At 39.1% G+C, this 21,295-nt stretch overlaps 2 protein-coding genes across 5 annotated transcripts in view; one reads left to right on the top strand and one right to left on the bottom strand.

Moving 5' to 3' along the window:
• Positions 1 to 3,023, bottom strand: part of Azi2 (5-azacytidine induced 2) — a 30,187-nt gene extending 27,164 nt beyond the window's left edge. For both annotated transcript variants that reach the window (XM_021171239.3, XM_021171237.3), the window contains exon 1: positions 2,611 to 3,023. The gene's annotated coding sequence lies outside the window, so the exon portion shown is untranslated. The remainder of the gene's footprint in view (positions 1 to 2,610) is intronic.
• Positions 3,024 to 3,185: 162 nt separating this feature from the next.
• Positions 3,186 to 21,295, top strand: part of Zcwpw2 (zinc finger CW-type and PWWP domain containing 2) — a 154,338-nt gene continuing 136,228 nt past the window's right edge. For all 3 annotated transcript variants that reach the window (XM_029481341.2, XM_085828160.1, XM_021172906.3), the window contains exon 1: positions 3,186 to 3,349. The gene's annotated coding sequence lies outside the window, so the exon portion shown is untranslated. The remainder of the gene's footprint in view (positions 3,350 to 21,295) is intronic.

Raw genomic sequence — 21,295 nt, 5'->3', positions numbered from 1 at the left:
TCTCTCTTTCCTTCGGCTTATGTTCTTTTCACCTCTGTCATGATGTTCTCTGCACCTTGTTGGTGCTGAGAGTAATATAAATGTCCCATTCAGGGATGAGCATTCCATCTCTAATTCTCATCGCTGTGACCCAGGATGCATCTCTCCAGTGACTGCTGACCAATGCAAAAGGAAGTTTTTCTGATAAAGTTTTGACCCAGCACTGATCTGCCCATGCCAGTAAGCAGGACTGACCAAAAGAGTTTGGGTTGAGTGATCTGGGCCTGGGGAGAATTGGGAAGCCCTTACCAGCCTGCACTGGGAGCTTTGCAGATGGGCATGCCAGTTGGACCTAGTGATGAGGTCAAATCAAGGTTATTTACGAAATACTATGAATGTTGTGACTCTAATTGTTCCCAGTGAGAATCTAGACAAAGCACATGTCTGTGGTACAATGGCCTACAATTCAGAAACTCAATTCTAGTCTATGATTTGTCACCCTGATTATACACTACTTCACTTCAGCTCTTAGGATTTAAATTTTTATACCTATATATGACAGAGTTGGATTGTATCATTAAGACATCATCTCCTTGAACCGTGTAGGCAAATTTTTAATCCAAATGCAGAACAGGAACCTGAATAGATAAAAGGAAACTCAAGAGTTGTGCCAGAAACTGCTAAGTTAAATTCCTTACATTGACACCAAACTTGGCAAGAAAGGCACCATCAACAGCACAGGTGAGGAAATGGAGGCTTAGAAAAGTGAGTGCGTTTGTCTGTGATCACACCTGAGCACTGCCTGAAGTGAGTCTTGTTTACAATTTCCACTGGCTCTCTATCTCTGAAAAGCCAGGATACCCAAGAACCTACTTCATACAGGTCAGTTAAGAAACGGAGAACGAGTAAATTACAAGATATTCCTTTTCTTTTGTCACTTTAAATAATTAGGGGCAGGAATGGCTTCTGCTTCTCTAAGAGGGATTCTGAAGTGCCCCTTTTTAATGATGCCAGCACTTAAATATATGTGCCTTAGTAGCTTAATGCTTTGTAGTTTATTAAGTGTCCAAAAACAATATCAGATATATAATATGAAAAATGGCAGCTTTCATTTTTATGATCCTGACTCACTGAATGCAGTGATCAGTTTTTACGGCCAAGCAATCCAAGGGCAGCCTTCTTTCCACTCCTTGTCTAAAATAATGTATTTCAATGCAACTAAACACCTACATAAATGTTAATAATTATTTCCTGACAATAAAAAAACAACTTCAATTCAGAATGTGGCATTAAAGTTATGTTCATCCTATTCAGCTTTTTTTTTTTTTTTTTTTTTTTAAATATTATAGTCAGTAAGCATGGCATGCTCTGGTACCATTACCGACGCACTTCTGCTAGAGGCACTTATATGCTAGAAACTGTGCTTCCCCCTTTTTTTTTTTGTTTTTGTTTTTCTTGAAGATGTCTCACTGTGTAGCACTGGCTAGACCAGAACTCAAGACTCCCCAGTGCTGGGATTATTAAAAAAGCATGTGCTACCACCCCCTGACTCGTTCTTAAGAATTCATTAAATCAATGTAAAAGCACTAAGATGGGTAAGCACTCTTCAATTTACAGGTGAAGTAATTAAACATACAAATAAGTTGTCAACTTCAGAGCCAGCCTAGCTCTTAGAATCTGTAACTGGGTGCCTTGGAGGGTGAGCAAGCCTGGGACTTCAGAAAAGGGGGAAGGAGAGAGTCAGAGTAAGCAGCCTAGCCTTCTCCTCCTTTCAAGAGAGGAAGTGGAAAACTCAATGCTTACACATCTGGGCTTTCCATCTAATCCACGGCATTCCCACGGCAGCATGCTGCCTTTTAGACATCAATGAATCTCTCGCATTTACATGAAAACCTCCATTTACAAACCTAGAGCATTCAACACTCTGTAGCCATTCAGCGAATAATTCCAATTGTTTCCCATTTAAGACGTTGGAGTGATCACTACAGACAGGGCAACGAGAACATTTTTTTTGAGAACTAGAAATGAAACTATGTTTTAAGATTTTGTTCAATCCAACTTAAAATTCAAACGGGGGTGGGGTGGCTCTTCTGTATTTAAGGAGTAGAGGTCAATTTCAGCCTCAGTATGTCAATGTTTTTGATCATCACATGGTATTTCTGATTTCTAGTAGCTTCCATGGGTATTTTATCTCTGAGTTTTCCGAGTTCCTTGCGAGGTAGACCACTGTTAGCCTACCTTGCAACCCAGCTGGAAAACGGGACTGAAATACACAAGTTAGACTGACGGTCACTCCCAGACGCCACCGGCACTACCCACGTCCCTCTTTCCCTCTCCGATATAAATGCCACCCTAGTGCAGGAAATAAAACTGAAAGCGTTCCCAGCGAATCCCAGGGACAGAACTTGAGCAATCCCCGAGCGGGAAGGCAAAAAAAAAAAAAAAAAAAAAGCAAAAAGCCCGTGGAAGTGGGGCTGTGGGGATGGCAGGGACCAGGGATGCTAGACTGGGCCGCTCTGAACAGCAAAGGGGCGCCGGGGACAGAAAGCGACGTGCGTCTGGCCAGGCGACAGCCACCAGGCCCCTCCTGGCTGTCTCCACCGTCCGGGCGAGCGCGAGCGATCCACTCACCCTGAACCCTGGCTACGTAGGGCGGTCCCCAAGGCCACCGGGTTTCGCTTCCCCAGTGTTTGGAAGCCGGCTGAAAACAAACCGGGTCGCCAGGGGTCACCACGGGCTTCCGGTTTCCTCGAAGACGCCACCGCTTCCCCAGTCAAGGTGGCCGTCACAGGTGCACCGAGGGAGTCCCATGTCTTCCGTCGCGGCTCCCGCAGTCAGGGGCCCTGGAGGTCACAGAGGAACCGAGCAGGGGCGGCCTGGGGCCGCCGGAACAGGCCTGTTACCCAGCAGCACGCGCGTCACCTCCGGGGCCGCCGGCGCCCGCTGCCCCGCTCAGGGGCGGCAAGGCCTAGAGGGTTCTAGAAGGGTCTACGAACGCGCCGCCGCCCACAAAGGTGTCTCCGCTGCGCACAGGCTATGTGCCAGCGCAGCGCGACGAAACCGGAAGCCGGACCTGAACACTATGAGGGCGCCGCTAAGCGGCGCTCTAGCGGGGCGGGGCGTACTACAGGTCCCATGAGCCTCTGCGGTAGGGCTGAGGCGCACTACGAGTCCCGTGAGTCTCCGCGGCGGGGCGTACGTACTACCAGTCCCAGTGGTCCCCGCGGCGGGTGAGGTGTCGCGTCCAGCCGCGGGGAGGCGGAGTGGAGCTGAGACAGCGTCGCAAGCTGGCTGCTGTTGGGCTGAGGCGCGCGTTCAGGGCGCCCTCTAGCGCGTCCTTTCCACTCAGCGGCCACTGGGATTCCGTGAGGTGGGTCCGTGCGGCTCAGCTCGGAGGCGCCTGTTACCGTGGTGCTAACCCGAGAGCTGATGCGCGTCTGGGGCCCCTGGAATCCACGCAGGCCCCGTGTTTCGGGTCGCGTGGCGGTCTCCTTGGGTGTCTTTGGAAGCAAGGTCGCTCACTGACTTAATGGGGCTTCCGGGATGCTCTTCTGTGTAGCAGGAGAAAAGGAGCCCATGGCCAGCTCTTGACTTGTTCTGGCTCTTAGAGTTGTCTCCTCTCTCGGTTATTTCTAGGTGATAATCCTCCGGGTTTGTTTGTTTGTTTGTTTGTTTGTTTGTTTTTTGAGGCAGAGTCTTATGCATCCCAGAATGGCCACAAACACACTTGTTTCCACCACCAGGTGAAGAATTTTAGTCATCTATAATTCTCGCTGTCTATAGTTTGCTAAATCTTCATGTTTTTGTATGTTTGTTTTTTAATTTTAAACTTGCGGCAGGGCCTCAAGTAGCCCAGGATACCCTCAAAGTCTTGAATTTTTTTCTGACCTCCTGCTTCTGACTCCAAGGTTTTGGGTTTATACATTACCAAGCAATGCGGTGCTGGAGATTGAACCCGAAGCCTTGTGCATGCTAGAACATTGAACTGTATGGTGAGGCATAGATAAATTAATTGCAATCTTAGGGGGTCACAGACAGAAAAAGGAGCACAGGTTCTAAATTATTTCTGGTTAAATAATGTGAGAGTCATAGTTATAGTTAATTATTTATTGACAACTAGGAAAGCTCATGTTTCTTGGCACTCTATTATTTTGTCAACTGAAAACTTAAATTCTGTCAGTGTTCTGTGGAAGGTTTTTGAGTATATAGTTTTTGCCTATGGGTAGATATTTTTTTCACTGGAGTATATTTGGTTTTGAACAATCAAAAAATATGGACCTTGGTATAACTTACGACTATGGCTCAGCTCTCTTAGGGGCAAAAATTTATTTTTAGGGTTAGTACAGATATTATTTTGATAATAGCTTGTTTGAGCAATGAAAACCTTTTTGTTTTTCATTGTTTTTAATGTGTGTTGTGCTTTGCTGGCATATGTGTGCGTGTGTGCGTGTGTGTGCAGTGCCCATGACGGCCAGAAGAGTTATATTCCCTGGATCAAGAGTTGACAGAAGTTTTGAGCCTCCATGTAGGTGGTGAGAGTTGAACATAGGTCCTTTGGAAGAGCAGGCAGTGCCCTTAACCACTGAGCCTCTCTCTAGCCCAACTTTATTTTTTAAAGTGTGGTATCTGAAGAATACTGTAGTGAAACAATAACAACATAGTTTTAGAGGAATAAAGTTTTAAGTGAGTTTGTAGATTTAAATTGTATACTGAAATTTCACCATACCACTCTATAAATCATTTTTCTGTGGTTTATTCTATATTGTAAATACTGTAGCCTTAACATAATTAAAGTGTCAGAATTGCTGAGTTGTAATAGCAGTTTTTTCATGTTAATACCATCTTCAATGGCATTTAATTAGTGTTGTTTTAGAGGCATTTTCTCTACATGTCATGTGTACAGGCTAAGTTCTTTAGGGAGGGGATGGTTTTTTGTTTTCTTTTTTCTTTCTTTCTTTCTTCTTCTTCTTCTTCTTCTTCTTCTTCTTCTTCTTCTTCTTCTTCTTCTTCCTTCTTCCTCCTCCTCCTCCTCTTCCTCCTCCTCCTCCTCCTCCTCTTCTTCTTCTTCTTCTTCTTCTTCTTCTTCTTCTTCCTTCTTCTTCTTCTTCTTCTTCTTCTTCTTCTTCTTCTTCTTCTTCTTCTTCCTCTTCCTCTTCCTCCTCCTCCTCCTCCTCCTCCTCTTCCTCCTCCTCCTTCTTCTTCTTCTTCTTTTTCTTCTTCTTTTTTTTTTTTCCGAGACAGGGTTTCTCTGTGTAGCCCTGGATGTCCTGGAACTCACTCTGTAGACCAGGCTGACCTAGAACTCAGAAATCCACCTGCCTCTGCCTCCCAAGTGCTGGGATTAAAGATGTGCGCCACCACTGCCTGGCAGGAAGTAGATGTTTTTAATCAAAAAATATCTACTACTAAAACAGTTTTAAAATACTGCCAAAAGTAGAAAACTTGGTACATAACAAAACTTGATGTATAAGTTAGCTTTATCATTGCTATAGCAAAAACCAAACCAAACCAAACCAAACCAAAAAGCTTGACAAAAGTAATTTATGGAATGAAGAGTTTATTTTGGCTCAGGGTACAGTGGGTGAAGGTGGGAAAAGACGTGGAGATAGGTGTCTGACCGCAGGTGTCTACAGCCAGGAGGCAGACAGTAGAATGCTGATTTTTGCTCCCTGTTGGGGGAAATAGTAAAAAAGTAACCTGCCAGCTTCTGCAGGGCCATTTTCAGACAGAGGCCCCCTGAGTTCCTCTCGCTTCCACGCATCGTCCCACACACCCCACAATCAGCCATCTCAACACGTAATTACCCAGTAGAATCAAGACTCTTAAGCTTATAGTTAACCAATTAGATTTATATATTAATAACATCACATTTTACAAGATGTCAATACAATAATTTCAGAGCCAATTGATAATGATAAAACTTTAACCCAGTTATTCCAACCTTTTGATAACACCATACCTGCCTCCATTCTGGTTCTTCTTCTTCCCATCCTGTCTCCCCACCCCCCACTCTCCCAGCTCCTAGCTCCGCCTCCCTTTTCATGTCCAACCACAGGCCCTGGCACTACCTTAATGTGATTGAACAGGGAAAATCCTGCAACAGCTCCCTTTGCCATTTTGATTCAGTCTGCTTCCTCAGGTGTCGGCGGTGCCGCCCACATTTAGGATGGGTCTTCCCTTACTGTTTAACCCAGTCTGGAGACTCCCTCATGGACCTGCCCAGAGGTTTGTTTCCAGGGTAATTTTAAATCTCATTAGATTGGCAATCTAGAGTAACCAACTTGACAATCGTATCACTTTAAAATCATATCATCCCATTTCTGCCCCCTAGTGTTTCATTTCCATCTCACAATGAAAAATATACTGATTTTACCCTCCAAGGTCTCCATAGTTGCTAACAGTTCCAACATCATTCAGAAATGTAAGTTGTACCTACCCTCATTTACATAAAATACACATTACACCCAGCATACAATGGCACAGAATAAATAGTCCCATTCCAAAAGATGGGAATGGGGCATAATAAGAACAGGTCACACCCAAGTGAGAACCAAGCCCAGCAGGGTGAACAGCGAACCTTTCAGCTCCATGTGTGATATCTGGGTCTCGTGATGGAACCCTTTATATTTCAAGGGGCTTAAGTATTCCCACCCAGCTCTGCTGCCTGTAGCAACATGCCTCTCTCTTGGGCATCTGCACTCTGTCCTGTCAGCTTTCCTGAGAAGACCACCTTTCTGACAATTATACAACCTTGGGTCTCAATTGCAATCTCAGCTACTGTCACAGCTCCACGCTGCCATCAGCGGCTCTCTGAAACGCCTCTCTCAGTCTTGCATCTTTATGCCTTTCAAGCCACTACCACATAGAAAGAAAGCACTGTCAAGTTCTGCTGCCAGCCTAAGCTGTATCTGACCTCTTGAACCAGTTACCACAGCCCCTGTCTGCTGTGCTGTGACAAATGCCTGGCTAAGCAATTTAAGGAAAAGTTGATTTTGGATTTTAGTGCATAGTTTGAAGGTATCATGTCAAGAACGTCATGGTACGAAAAGCTTGAAGCAGCTGTTCATATTTCATCCAGAGTCAGTGAGCAGAGAAAGAGATTTGAAATCTGGTGCTTAGCTCACTTTTAAAATTTATTGTGGCCAGGGATTCTCACCTATGAAATGACAGGAAACATGGTTGGCCTCCCCTCCTCAGATAACCCAATCTGAAAACTCCCTGGCCAGATTTCTGTTTCCAAATCTCATCAAGTTGATGTGAAGTTAAACAGCATAAGGCTTTTAGGTCAGTCTGGGGCTAAACAGTGAGCTCCAACCCACCCTCATTGCACCGAATAGCTCAATAAAATACAATATGATACAATAAATAAGCAAGCAAACAAAAAACCAACCAAACAAAAACAACAACAAAACATAAAATTGAAAACTAAAACTATAAATATCACTGATCAAGTAATCCTGCTGCACCATGTTTTCCCCAGAAAGAGTGAAAGTGGGGCCTGTAGGAGATATGTTTATCTCATGGTGCTCTGCTAACTAAGATGTAGAACAAGTGAAAGGTCTGCCATCAGTGATTGGATGATGAAGATGGTGTAATATAGACATCTATCGCATATTGTCTAGTCTTACAACAGGGAACCCTGTCATTGGCAACAGCATGAGTGGAAATGGAGAACATTGTTATTTAAAGTAAGCCAGGTACTGAAAGACAAAGCTTCCATGCTTTAACTTGTGTGCCATCAAATCAGCCCCTCGCCGCAGCTGTCCCATGGATATCTATAGCATATAGATGGATTGCTAAGATTCAAATTGGCGTTTAGTGTGCTTTATGAAATTTCAATGATTATGCTTTTCATTTTACTAGTTTTTAATTTTTCTCGAAAAGATTTAAAGGTTTATTTTTTTAGTAGTATGAATATATGTATGGGCATATACATATAATTGTGAGTGCCTGCCTTCAGAGGCCATAAGAGGGAGTCTGATCATGTGGAACTGGAGTTACATGTGGTGGTGAGCTGCCCAGTGTGGGTGCTGGGGACTGAGTTCCAATCATCTGCATAGGCAGTATATATACACCCTTAATGACTGAGCATCTCTCCAGTCCTGCCTTGAAAATTTCTAACGCAGCAGAATATAGTTGCTGTAGAGGACCCAAGACTTTAATTATGCCAATAAATTTTATTTCCCTGCTACTTTGATTTCTCAAACAGAATGAAATCCACTAGTGATCTTCACTCTGGAACAAGATGAAAAGTTATTATTAAACATCTTAGAACTATGCTAGAAGCTACCCAGAAGTAGCTGCATAAACTATCCTCGAAATGATAGTCTCACCCAGATAATAGGCTGTTAATAAGCTTTTGCTGAATAATTAAGTGTAATCTACAGTTGACTTATAGGCACAAATTTGTTAATTAGGTAAATGAATGAACAGTGAATGTTAAATTTGCAGCAGAGAGGAGATTAAGGATAATAAATGCACTTTAAAGATTAGATGCAAACTAAATATTTAAGTTCGTCATTTGAGAAAAAAGTCATGAAAGACAAGATAATTAAAGTGCTCTCATTCTGCATTTGTTCTAGCATATTTCAATTTTCTTATCTAACTACATTTAAAAGAAGTCTAAAATCTGAAATTTACTGTATCCTCAGTGTGCCAAGCACTCAATGGGTTTCCTCATGGACTATTTGTTTGCGTGTGCATCTGTGTTTGTGCATGTTCTCCTGTGGGAATGGGAATGTTTGGGTAGGTGCACGTGCATTTGTGTGCACTTTGTGTGGAGGATCAAGGCTGACATCACATCTTCCTTGGTCTTTATGATTTTATTAATAAAAATAATTAAAAGTTTTAATTTTGATTGGTGTATATTATGTGTATGGAATACTGGACTTCAGCGTGACATTCATACATACAAACTGTGTACTTTGAGCCCACTGCCTTGGCCCCATGTGCTCTCCTTCTCAGTTCCCCATCATCAGTAAATAGCTTTTTTCTACTTTCATAGTTTCTTTTCTAAAATTTAGGTTCTGCATATAAGAGAAAACATTTGTCTTTTTGAGTATTAATTATTTTGTTTTGTAGGATACCTCTTCTAAACATTTCCCTGCGAATGACATAATTTTATTCTTCTTTATGGAAGAATAATAGTGTGCTGTGCGAATATAGCTCATTGTCTTTATCCACTGATTTATTGTTGGGCACTTAGGCTAACTGTAGTTTTGCTATTGTGAATTGCACTGCAGTGAGCATGGGAATGCAGGTATCTATTGCATACTGACTCAGATTCCTTCAGCTATATACCTAGATGTGGCTAGCTGGATTGTAGTTCAAGTTTTAGCTTAGCCTAGGGAAGCCAGTGTAGGAGTAGTGTAATTTGAAGGCCAGTTAGCCAATGTTATAGGTTTCATTCTAGGCTCTGAAAACTCCAAAATCAGGAGAGATGGCAGCAGAATGTGAATATCTTGGCTAAAACATTAAGAAGTGAAGTTAGTCCTCCTTTGCCATTTTGTTCTGTTGGTGCTACTGAGCTTGGCTGTCTGCTCTATATCCATCCCAGCAGCTGAAGTGCTGATGTTTTCTGGGAGGATTTACACAGATAGACTAAATAATAATAATAATAACAGCAACAACAATAATAGTAATGATTATGATAATAATAATAATATCATTTAACTAATCTAATCCCTGCCTTAGTCAAGTTGACACATAAAGTAGCTGTTCACACTGAAAGTCTGAGATCAGGGTGTCAGCGAGTTTAGGATGTCTTTGGGCCCTTTCTTGGCTTGAATGGACATCTTCGCCCCTTTCTTCACGTCATGCTCTTTGTGTGTCTTTGTGTTCTGATCTCCTCTTGTACAATAACACCACTCAGATGTAGTCACCCTGTTGACCCAGATTTAATTAGCACTTTACAAACACTGTCTCCAATTCAGTATGCTCTGAGTTACTGGTGAACCAGTGCTTCAGCATATGAATTTGATGGTCGTGGATGGGAAAGAAGGGGTATAGTTCAGTCCATAGAATTGGCTTCCCTCCTTTTGACTTGTTATTCTGATAAAGTTCTACAGTGTTTTTGATCCCCACTTCATTTTCAAAATCTATCAAGTTAGTGTCTAGCTGAATAAAAAGGGGGTAAAGTGTATTTACCATTTAAGATACTGAATATTTTAAAGAAATACCAACTAGTGCTATAGAATGCTCTTAAGTCTTTTCAAATCCATTTTAAATGAATGAAAGTAGGTGAAATTCAGGCAACAGAAACAGTATTCATTAAATGACAAACCATATGTAATTCTCTGTAATGGGAAGCTGCCTATTTTCTTCTCTAACAGCAAGCCTTTACTAACTCAAACATACAGGCCTTACCTTGGAACTACTAGCGATTCTGAGTGAAGGTTTGCTGAACTTTCATTCACCTAGTCTTCTAACTACCAAAATACTTGTCAGGGCAGACAGGGCTACCAGTTCCAACACTACAACTCAGAGAGTTAATTCCTAAATGTTCAAGCAAGTCAATTGACTGTGTGGTATTGTATATCACCTTCCCATGTATTAATATTCTGTAATGTTTAATTCATTTGTGGCTTCAGATAAACCAGACAGAACTTATCCTGGGAATGTGGCAAATCATATAATCCTAGGTTTTGAGTGTCACTGGATCTTGGGTGCACAGAACCCAGCACTAATTGCGCTGCAGCTGTGCACACTGTTAGAATGTCACGGCACTGAGAAAGGAAAGTGGACAGCATCCTGTGTCAAGGCAACTTTCTATGTGTGTGTAATCGACTTCCAGATTTATGGGAGGTGATTTGGCTGTTTGTAAGTTGCATGGTTTGGGTTCATCTATGGATCCAGTTGGTCTTTGTGAGGATTTTACCCCAGTAAAGTGGACCTTTGGCTTGTTTTTAAAAGATTATTTTCTCCCCGCACTTTAAAGAAAATTCTGCTAGAAGCAGAGCTGTGTACTGATGCTGAGTGTTGTTGCTGGCGCTGGTCGCTTCTGTTAAGTCACTCGTGCTCTATGACTGCTGGGTTGTGAATGCTGGAGTTCTTTACTAAAACCCTCCCTCGCCTAGGTAAAGCCTATGCAAGAACCATCACGTCTACTTTTCTAAATTTTCAGGGGAAAAATCACCAACCTAGAGATTGCTAAGGAAATATATTTTGTCTACAACTAAAAGTTTTACTTGTTGCTCATATATCTATATCTATATCTATATCTATATCTATATCTATATCTATCTATATCTATCTATCTATATTAGAAATTAGGCTTTTAAAATGGACAATACCAATAATAAGCAGCCATTCTTTGTAACCTTTTTTTTTTTCCCAGTTTTAAGACACAGGATTCCATGCTACAGTCCAGGTTGCCCTGAAATGTATTATGTGTAGCCTAATCTAAACTCAAACATCCGTAGCAAATCCTTCTTCCTCAGGCTTCTAAGTGCTGGGATTGCAGGTATGAGCCATCACACCCACCTCGAAATCTCCAATTTTATAGGTACTTATCTATATTTAAAATTGTATAGTTTTTCCATCTGAAAAAAAAAACAGGCTATATGTCACCATGTATACACACTGCCTAGTTAAGTGAATGAATTCTCTCACAATCTTTGAAATATAATATAAAAGTCCTCATAGGATTAGTGTCTCATAAGAAGAAACACCAAAGATTTCATTATGGCTTCTCCTGCATACACCAAGGAAATGCCATAGTGAGAAATTAGCAAGTCTTGGTCTCCTAGCCAAGAGAATCTTTACCAGAAAACCAGACAGTTAGAACCTGTGTCTTAGACTAGTCTACATTACTAACAAAAACAAAATTTCTCTTACTTAAGTAACTCATTCTATGTCAGATTGTTATGGTGGCCACCATAGACTAATTCACTGATAAAACTTACTGGCTCTCTGCTTTTTGCTTGCTTGTCTATTTCTCTTATATATCCATATCTCAAATTGGGATACATCTTGTGAAAAATTCTTAACTGTATTTTATAAATTTCATTTAAACATATGCACATATGTGTCTATTTGTGTCTGGGAACATGTATGTCATAGGATATGTATGTCAGTAAGAGAACAATTTGCAGAAATCAGTTCTCTTCTTCCACCATGTTTTCCCTGAGAGTAGAGCAGGTCTCGGGCTTTGTGGCAAGTTCCCTTACCCACTTCTCTCTTTTTGCTGTCCTATAACTGAAATTTAAGCTCCTTATTAATACTTGTGTTCTTCAATAACATGGGACTTGATTTACAGTTTTAATGATCTGATTTAAAATTTCCATGAAAGTCTATTCTTTTTAATAGAGGCTATATAATTATGAATATCTTACAATATTCCCTATTAAAATCATGTTTTATGGGCTGTTAGTTCTTCCTTCATGTTTTCTCTTTTTCATTTTTTGTTCCTTTTGATTATTATTACCAGATGGTCATCTATGTATTTAAGATTGGCTGCTAGCCTGTTCATGAGTTCTTTGTTTACTTTGTGTGACAAACTCCTACATAGAGTAAGGCTTACTCCTACATAGAGTAAGTTGCTTCCGAATGTCAAAGCTCTCCAGCAGCTTAAACTGTCGGTTTTTCTGAAGACTTTGGTTAATCTCACTACAACATCAACCATCTCTGCTTCACTTGACTGAAGTCATCATCTCTGTTTCCTGGTGTTCAACCCAATGAGAGATGTGGACCTTGAATCCGTCTCTTCTGAGCTCCAGCCGCTCACACTCTCTGTTGCTCTAGACCGCTTCTGTATGCACTTTGCAGTGCTTATAGGCCTAGCAAACCCATAAGCATTTTCCATATTTATGAGTTTGCTTATTTTAGGCATTTCCCCCTTTTTTCAGTGTCAACCTTATGCTTTGACCAAGTCCTGATCTTTTTCTGGTGTCTCTAATGTATTATGAAATCTGATGCAAAACATTACATGTATCTTATTCATCATATTAAGCTTTCTTTGGGGGTAGGCAGGACAAAAACAGGCAACTTGTAATACTGCCCGTGTTTTCTAAATGATACTGTGTAGTATTTATTTTTAAAATAAATGATTGACTGAAGATATACTATGTGCTCACAATTATGGTTTTGATTATGTGAGCTATCCAGAAAATGTAAATGGTGGAGATTCAAAACAGTCGTGTGCTTTGGGAAGGGCATGCAGTCTCAGTACGCTGGTGAGTCAGGGGCGTCGCGAGTTCCACAGCATCTCCAGTTACATAGGGAGCCCTACTTAAGAACACAGCCCAGCTCGGAAGAAGTGGAATGCATATTGTTGTTTTCCTCCAGTCCAGAAGAGTCGCATCATCTGTGAGAACCTGACCTAAGGCTGCACTTCCTCTAACCACAGTGCTGGGACAGTGTAATGGTACCTTTCCTCGTCGTCGTCGTCGTCCTCCTCCCCCCCTCCTCCTCTTCCTCCTCCTTGTCCTCCTCGTCCTCCTCCTCTTCTTCGTCCTCCTCCTCCTCCTCCTTCTCTTCCTCCTCTTCCTCCTCCCCTTCCTACTTTTCCTCCTCTTCCTCCTCCTCTTCATCCTCCTCCTCCTTCTCTTCCTCCTCCTCCTCTTCATCCTCCTTCTCCTCCTCCTCCTCTTCTTTTTCCTCCTCCTCTTCATCCTCCTTCTCCTCCTCCTCTTCTTTTTCCTCCTCCTCTTCATCCTCCTTCTCCTCCTCCTCTTCTTTTTCCTCCTCCTCTTCATCCTCCTTCTCCTCCTCCTCTTCTTTTTCCTCCTCCTCTTCATCCTTCTCCTCCTCCTCTTCCTCCTCCTTCTCTTCCTCCTCTTCCTCCTCCCCTTCCTACTTTTCCTCCTCTTCCTGCTTCTCTTCTTCCTTTTCCTTCTTATCCTGCTCTTGCTCCTACTCCTTCTCAGTTTGAAAGAACAATCATTATTTTTCTTATTCATATACAAATAATAAAAACTATTTCTATTATAAGCAGTCATTTATCTTCATTCCTACTCTGTATGTATTTATTCATACTGTCTCATTAAATTCTGATGCTTTTCAGAACTCCTTGGGTATGTTGTAATTTTGCCATCTGGGATACATCAGTCACAAAATACATATAAATTGTAATAAAAATTGATGCTTCACCAGATCTTGGTGATTCTCCATCTTATATCATCTTTGTTCCATTCAACATTAGGAATATATAATATTTCAACTTAAATATTGTATTTTCTGAGGTTTTCAAAAGCTGCTGCAATATAACACTTTGATGTTAATGTAATACAGAAATCTTTGGAAATGTATATATATCCCACATAGACATTTTTGCCTCACAAATTTCATTTGAAGGCTATAAATATCTTTACTATACGGGATTAAGTTGTTTAGAGTTGTTTAGTGACTCTGCAGGTTTTGGTGGCCTCTTTAATAAATTCACCTTAAACTAATGATACTTGTTACAAATAAAATGTCGCTTCTAATCACTTACTCATCTGTTGGAATATTTAGCCAATTCCAGATGCTGTGCTGAAATGTCAGAGAACAAAATCAGTGAATTCCAGGATATTAAATATTGTCGAGGTATATAAGGGTCAGTGCATAGAGAACAGCATGTCTATCAAATCATTTCCAGAGATACAAAAGTAATGTATTTGCTCTCAAATGTGGTCTAGTGGTGTTGAATAGGTACTGTACACTAGTATAATGTAGAGTAGAATGGTCTAAGTACCAGGTGTAACAGTAGAACGAGGTGAGCGAAGGATCACATAGGTCGAATAACACAACTGTTTGGGGCTGGCTCTCACCTTCCAGTGCTTTATCAGTTTGTTGCCATTATCCTTGAGAAAGTTCCTCATTGCCTCTCTTTTACACGGAATCATCTCCCATATTCCAAGGGGTCCTTGTTAAGCACTGCTTAGATGTGCTTGGTGGTAGTTGTGTTTCCAGCTGGTTAGCTTGCTTCTCATTTCTCTGCACTTTACAGTCTTTTCATCTAGAGCTGTATTTCTGCAACACTGAAATGAATGTAAGGCACTTAGCCAGTTTGGCCTGCTATAGAAGATTACAGATGATGGGGTGATTAAAACAGCAAACATTTCTTTTCACATAGTATTAGAAGGAAGTATATGAGTAAGGTGACAAACAGGCTCCATATCTGGCTAGGACTCGTTTCCTCATTTTGAGGTGCCTGATGTTTTTGTATGGTGGCAAACCAGTTGGGAAGGAACTATGTACTCTCTGTTGTTTCTGTCTTTAAGCCCACTGATTCTACCATAAGGGCTATACCCTATTTATGATGAGTTCCCAAAAACCCCACCTCCCACTACAATCATGTTTAAAGATATGAACAAATGTGGAGGTAGTGTTAGCACCTGCCAGGCCATAGCAGCACTAAAATAGCAATATTTTGTGTCATTCTTTTATCTGTCCTTAACAAAAAAGAAAAACTGTTGAATTGAACTATAATTCACTGTATTAATTGCTAAAAATATTCTAGAGTTTTTTAAAAGTCCCTTTGGATGGATACCAACTTATAGTCTTACATCTCTTTTCTGTGTAATAAGGAAAATAGAAATGAAGTAAGTTGGTTAAGGAATTCTTCACTTGATTTTTAGCTGAAAGGCTATGAAAAGCAATAGTAAAGGAATTTTAAAAACATCTTCATACTTAGAAGTAACTTGAGGCTGGAAGGATGGCTCCATCTGTAAAGTGCCTGAGTGATTTGCAGCTGGGAGGATGGATGGCTCCATCGGTAGAGTGCCTGCTGTGCAAGCATGAGAACCTGAGCTTGATTCCTCAGAACCCACATAACAAGCTGGGACTGCAGGGTTGGAGAGGCAGAGGCAGGGGGAGCCCTGGGGCTTTCTGACCAGCCAGTCTAGCCAATCAGTGAGAGCTCGAGGTTCAGTGAGAGATGCTGCGGATAGGATAGAGTGAGCAAGCTTACATGGACAGATAGACATGAGCAGGAACCCTGAGCTCGAGGTGGAACTTTGATAGCCACTCTGTTTGCAATTTTTTTAACTGTAAGTTTTTTAAAAAATATTTAGGTCAATACATTAAATTGGAAAATGAAACTTTAAAATGGGTTGAGTAACGCGAAGGTGATTGGTATAGCTTTGCATTTGTCAAGGTCTCATGTGTAGATTATTTAGGTATGACTTTAGACATTAAAGCGTCTAGCATTCTTGGGACGATTGTCTTTTCTGTCATTGTGTATTCTGGATGTGGCAGTAAAGTGTGTGAGAAAAAGTAATAGAAATAATGAGAATCTATTTAGAAGAGAATGGAAGATTTTATAATCTGCATTATGGATTCTATTAGTCTGCATAAAACTGTATCAAATCCAAAATACCAAGAGGTTTAAGTTAGATGCAATTGAAACTATCACCAAGTAATAATGTCATTTTCTTAGTATTAATATATCTTCTTGGTATTATCCACTATGGGACTGAAGTTCCTAAAAAAAAAAAAACAAACCTAGAAACGTTATCTACCATTTAAAAGTCATCTTTTAATCCTCTTCTGTTTTGTAATAGGCACTGTAGAGGATTTTCTCAAGCTCTCCAGTGATGTCCTGCTGCAGGTAGAGGGTGCTCTCTGCTCTGGCAGTGGGCTGCGTGTAAGATGGGCAGGACCCAGGGCATCTGACTGGCACTGGTGGCTTTCTGATGGCTTTCATGTCTCCCCACTCTGCTTGCAGCATTATTATTATTATTATTATTATTATTATTATTATTATTATTATTATTGTCTAGTTTCATCCAGGGTTGCTATTTCTTTGTAAATATTTTAAGTGACTCCATTTTGTGAGGAATGGTCTAATCTAATGATCTATAATCCAGCTAAACTTACTGGTAAAGTACTCCATTACACTTCAGTGTAGAAAAGGTGAGTGACTGAAGGGATGTCTGTGAACACTTTTAGTTACGTTACTTCCATCCTGGATGGCAGGCGACATCATCACTCATTCAAGACATAGGATTCAAGTATTGATTCATGTTAAATATAAATAAAAGCCCAGTCTTTTCTTTAAAAATTTTCCTCAAGATTTAGTTATTTTTAATGTATGTTTATGGGTGTTTTGCCAGCACATGTATCTGTACACCAAATTCATGCAGTGCCTACAGAGGGCAGAAAGGGTCTTGGGTCTGCTAGAACTGGTGTTACAGATGATTGTGAGCTACATGTCAGGGCTGGGAGTGGAATCCAGATCTTCTGCAAGAGCAACCTGTGTTCAACCACTGAGCAATCTCTCCAAATGCTCTTACCAAGTACCTAGGTCTGGCTCCTAGCACCCACACGATTGCTTACAACCATCTATAATTCCACTTCCAGGAAATCTGGTACCTTCTTATGACCTATGAGAGGTGTCAGACAAGTACATGGTACACATACCATGGTACACATGCATATATACATACATACATGCATATATATACATATATATATATATACATACAAAGCATCCATGTACATGAAATTAACAGAAGTCTCTTGAATTAACTTGATGTTCTTATTCCTTCTAGAATTGTATCCCAATGCTTTTCCATCAGTTCAGTTAAACATAATGTCTTCTAGTATCTTGTGTATCTATCTTTACACTTGATTTCTAGGTCAGCAGCTGTTTTCCAGTAGCCTTCTACTTCTTTGATTCAGCATGGGAGGGCTTATGAAGGATGGATGATAACATTTGAAACTTACAACTGAGATAAAATCTTGGCAAAATAATAAGTTAATATCTTCTAGTTTTGGTGGTCAGATTTATGCCTCAATAGTTCCAAAGTCACAAGATTAAAACATGTAATATTTACCTTCCTCATGGAGCCAATGTAAAAGTTTTAAAATACACTTTTAGTATTAAACACACTATCCTAGCATTGGCAACGTTTGGAGGCACATTGCTTGAAATCTTAAGAGACTTGAAAAAAAAACTCAGCTAGAAATATTAAAAACCAAAGAAACTAGACTGTTCCTCTGTACTGGATTGAATAGAACTTGTTTTCAAAATGAATCATTGTGGAGGAAGGGGGGAATTATTTTGAGAATAAGAAGCTTTGTGTAGTTTATATTATAAATTATATAAGCCATGATAAAATATATCAATTTAAAATACTAAGAGATTTAAGATAGACTAAGCAAGGAAGATGATTGTATCAGATATTGGAACAAACCGAAAGAGAGTCTTTATTGGCACAAGGAAAAACATGTATAAAGGAAGTAAAATACAGTGTATAGAAATTGATTCATGTGTATATATAAAATGAAATCCATTTCAAATTAATGATAAAATAATGCACTAATAAGCGAATGTGGTTGGGTAATTGGCTAGCTATGCAGGCAAAAGTATTTTATTTCAATATTTGTGAGTACACAAAACATTCCAGTTGGATTAAATACCTAAATGTAAGAAACAGAGCAATTGAGAAAAATATATGGAAAATTTTATTTAAAATCTTAGGGACAAATAAGCAGTGTTTAATAAACATAAATTCAAGTTCCATAAAATTTTAACTTTCTGTATCATAAAAGTATAAAGTTAAAAAATGGCAAACTCTATGAAGATGTTTCCACCATGTGAAACAAAAAGTCAATATTCCTAATACATTCTGGGCTCTACCAAATCTCTGTAAAGAAAATAATAAAACCCAGGTATAGAGTAGGAACAAGGTTTTCCAATAAAAGAAAACACAAATAGTCAATAAAACCTAATTAGTGGTCAGGGAAGTGTAAATTAATACTACAGTAAGATAACTCTCTGTTAATTAGGTTTGAAAAACTCATTGTTAATACCCATTGTTGGTACACTAAGAGGAAATTGGTACTTATAAAGTGTTAGTGGAAATTGAAAATTAGAATAGATTTCCAGAGGTCCATTCAAAATTGTCTCCAAAAAATGTGCATACCTTTTAATGTAGCATTTCTATTGTAGAAGTATACATGTTCAAACACATGGATTAACAAATATACAATGGTATTTTCTATAGTATTGCTTCTAGCCCGAAACTCAAAACAAAACAAAGAAAAACAGAGTCCTTTTGACCAAATTCATCAGTCATACTATGCATGCTGCATTGATTTAATGTTATGCTGTATAAAGCTCATAGGGGTGAAATGATTTGATATGCTGCCCTAAGGAAAGATCTATGAGACAAAGAAACATAGCTACAAAAAGAGTCTATGTTTATATTAGTAACATGAGTATGTAGATAATGTAGCATGTGTGGTTAACTTATGGGGTAGACTTAGGCAAAGATAAGAAATACTTTATCAGTAATTAGGAAAATTAAATATTTGATCATATTTGCAAGACACAGTTGTTAATAAAAGCCTTTAAATAATTAAAGACATGAAGGCCAAAATGTGCCATGTTAATCTCGAAACTGTTACTTCTTCAGAAAGCATAATTGACAAACTTTATTGTATCACAAAGGGAAATTTTCTTTAGAATCAGTATTCCTTCCAGTATCTATTTGGTCAGTTCCGACACATTATGAACATGGCAGTCAAAGAATAGATATATTCAATAAACTAAAACAAAGTAAGGGAACAAGTATAAGTGTAGCATTAAGGCAAAGTTAATAACACTGAAGACAATTTCAACGCAATTGGAAGGGTATTAAAGCCCCTTTTTTTTGCTGTATCAGCCAGTTAATTATAGCTGAATCAATTTAATAGGACCAAGTTTGAATGGCTATAATATTCTTAATATATATTTAATATAAGTATATTAAGAATAATTTAAAAACAAAGTGAAGAACTCAGTGCTTACTCAAGTTTTAAGTTGTAATGATGTAATTAATGTTCTATTTATTGTACAAATGTGGTGTCACTTTTTCAATTACTTTGCATTTTTCAAACTACATTGCCAGAAACTACAAGTGCAATGTGGTTGGTTTTAGGAATTTCAGTGTGGTATAAATGATTTATAGTAGCCCAGAATCAGTGTTTGAAGGAAGGCAGGGAATGTGAGCTGTTCAGTGGTCAATATAAGATGAAGAAAAGAGAGTTATTAAATAAATAACAAATATCAACAATAATTTCTTGTATCTTATTGGATCATAACTTGGTTAGCAGAAGCAAGAGAAATTTTACAAAATATACAAACCCCTATAAATTAAGGACTATTCCTTTGAATAATTAGAGAGTCACTGAAGAAACCATAGGAAAAATGAAAACCCCTATAATCAAATGAAAATGAAACTCCCAGATCTTTGGGTTAAAGAAACAGTTCTAAGAGGGATGTGTATAGATATGAATATCTATATGGAGAAGAATGGGAGATATTAGAAAAACTATCTGTGCATCTGAAGAGCTGAGAAACAATAAAAACCAGGCAGATATAAAATGATGACTAAGCAAAGAATACAAAGGTTCGCTGAAGTGAAAAATTACTCCTTTGGAAAGATAAGCATGATATTCAAGGCCCTAACCAAGCTAGCCAAAAGAAAGAGAATACTCAAACCAATAAGATTGGATATAACAAGAGCATATAGTAGTGGATACCTCTGAAACCAAGAGCATAATTAGGAGATATTTTGCAAACTTGTACTAAAAAACTCTGAAATCTAGAAGAAATGAATAAAATTCTAGACATATGTAACTTGCCAAAATCAAACCAAGATTATATGAGCCCAAATAGATACAAGCAATAATAATGAAGCAGTAATAGGGTCCCAAGAAAGGCTAGCCCAAGGCTGGATGGAGTCACTGTTGAATTCTTTTATATCTCTAATGAGATAACATCAGTGCTCCTTAGCATGCTCCATAAAACAGTACGTGAAGGAATACCTTCATGTGTATCTAACAACACCACACAAAAGAAAACCACAGATAGGTTTTTTTTTTTTTTTTTTTTGGATGGGTTTAAAAGGAAAAAAAAATCCTCAAAATACTTACAAGAAAACTCAGTGACATATTTACAAATACTTCATGGTAAAGTGGGTTTAATGCCAGCAATGCAAGAATGTTTTAACATATGCAAATTGGGAAATACAATAAAACACGTTAGTAGAATAGAAACCACATTTCATTTCAACAGATGCATCAAAAAACAAAAAACAAAAGCCTGTAACAAATCTTAACATCTCTTCAAGATAAAAGGAAAACCTGAAGAAGTGATTAATAGGAATAAAAGGATTATATCTAAATATAAGAGAAGTCATTTATAATAAATATATAACCATTGTTATTGTGGATAAACTAAAAACAGTTCCCTTATTCCTGATGTTATGTCAGGAATAAGATGAGAGTGTCCATTCTCACCACTCAACATAATGTTTGAAATCTTAACGATAGCAATAAGAAGAGAAAGAAATAAGAGGGGTACAAAAGGAAAAAAGAAGTCAAATTATATTTGTAGACAACCTAATCT

This window comes from Mus caroli, unplaced genomic scaffold (genome assembly GCF_978045245.1).
Source record: "Mus caroli unplaced genomic scaffold, Mus_caroli_1 scaffold_11, whole genome shotgun sequence".
NCBI classification, from domain to species: Eukaryota; Metazoa; Chordata; class Mammalia; order Rodentia; family Muridae; genus Mus; species Mus caroli.
Note: the sequence above shows the minus strand (reverse complement) of the source record. Positions and strands in the feature narration are given on the sequence as shown.